The sequence below is a fragment of the Oryx dammah genome, unplaced genomic scaffold (genome assembly GCF_014754425.2).
Source record: "Oryx dammah isolate SB20612 unplaced genomic scaffold, SCBI_Odam_1.1 HiC_scaffold_20, whole genome shotgun sequence".
NCBI classification, from domain to species: domain Eukaryota; kingdom Metazoa; phylum Chordata; class Mammalia; order Artiodactyla; family Bovidae; genus Oryx; species Oryx dammah.
The window spans coordinates 16,151,152-16,153,234 of record NW_024070204.1 but is presented as its reverse complement, the minus strand read 5'-3'; positions in this window follow the sequence as shown (position 1 = coordinate 16,153,234).

The window sequence follows — 2,083 nt, the reverse complement described above, 5'->3', positions numbered from 1 at the left end:
CACTGGATTCTCCGCATATTTGAATGACTGCTAGTCTCCCTCTAAACCCATTTTGATTGAAAATATAAATACATAACAATAGTAAAATTTTTATCTATAAAAAAAACACAATTTCCCTATTTTAATATAAATGTAAAGGATGTTTGAGAGATGCAGTGTTACAAATGCTGGGGCAACTAAGAAAACCATGACAGAATTATTAAGGAAACATTCAAGGACAATATCAGAATATAGTGGGGTATTGTTCCATAGACCAGTGGCTTTCAACCCGACTGCATGTTAAAAGCACTTGAGGGTTTTAAAAATATCAGGGTTCAAATACAAAGCCCCAAATTGAATCCAAATATTTGGGATGAGTTTTTGGCCTTGATTATTTAATCATTTATCATAATTGTTGTTTTATTAAAGTTTCTCAAGGATTTCTAATGTGCAGACAGTTTTGGGAACCACTGTCTTGAACCAAAGGCAAAAATGATACATGCAGAAATGCTGCATCCTGTCCCCCCGCCCACAAAAAAATTTCCCTCCATTAATCTTACCATCTATCATCTTTACTAAATAATAAGCTTCCTGTAAATCAAATTTTATGTGTTGTTATCTTCTATTCTTGCCTGCTGCTGCTAAGTCATGTCAGTCGTGTCCGACTTTGTGCAACCCCATAGACAGCAGCCCACCAGGCTCCCACATCCCTGGGATTCTCCAGGCAAGAACACTAGATTTGCAGAAATTCAAGATGAAGGAGACTAGATATCAATTTACAATTGTTATTTTACACAAGACAGAAATTATTACAAATATTAAATATTACACTTGAGGATATATCATCAGATGCATGGATAGAAAAAGTAACCTTTTTTTTTTTTTTTTTGGTCTGTTCATAGTCCTAGACTCCAAAGTGAATAAATCCTTTCAAATGGATCTCATTCGAAGATATAACATAGTTATAAAGCTAGAGCTCATCTTGGCTCTCTTCTTTTGCAAATGTTTCTAAACTCAGATTATTAAAGGCAGTACTGGGTGTGCTTTGCAGGTAATGTAAACAGTGCTGTTTCATAACATCCCCAGACAATATTACAAAACTCCCTCCATTAAATACTGCCTTGAATAGGTTTGCTTCCAGATGGGAAAAAAAGACCAAGACTTTGAAACAAAGGAATACATCAGCATCATGGCATAGTGAAGCCTTGATTGAGAAGAGAACACTCCCAAGATAAAAGGAAAAATAACATCTCTGAATCACTAGATATCAGATGCATACTGAGTAGCACCAGATATCTAGGATGAAAATGGACTTGTGTCCTGAGGAATCACTGCCCGGGTTACCCATTGATTCCTTCTCTGTCGTTTGGAAAAGCTCTGAGGTATAAGGGATTGAAGGTAAACTGAATAAATTTAGAGGCAATAAAATAAAATGAGAAAAAGCTTAGGAATTTTTATACCTTTGATATGTCTGCATTTCTCCCTTGGAAGCATGACTCATAGTTAAAAGTTAATTCATTCAGTGTCTTTTGAATCTTGAATAAGTCCTTTGGGAGTACAGAGAATACAAACATGATTTACAAAGATTTTGTGACCTTAAATAGCTTATACTCCAGTGGAGAAATGAGAGAGTAATAATCATGAAGGTATCTGTATGATTAAACTTTGCATATAGAAGTGAGGCTCTAGGTTTCCAGTTGACAGGCCCAGTGGAATGAGGAGGTAAGGAGCATGGAATACAAGAATCTTGGAGCTGCCTTAGCCATTCATGTGATGTCATTTATCCCTGAGTGATTCCGGTCAATGTTAACACAGTTCCATTTTGCGTCAGAGAAGTCTCTCTGCTGCTGCTGCTGCCAAGTCATGTCAGTTGTGTCTGAATCTGTGTGACCCCACAGACAGCAGCCCCCCAGGCTCCTCTGTCCCTGGGATTCTCCAGGCTAGAACACTGGAGTGGATTGCATTCTCTTCTCCATAAGTCTCTCACCAGACAGCAAATGTAGGACAGAAAACTTGCCTGTATTGTGTGAGCTCTCTCAGTAAATTGTTGGTCAGTGTGACTCAAAAAGGAATACAGACAGAGAAGAAGAAATATCATATGACA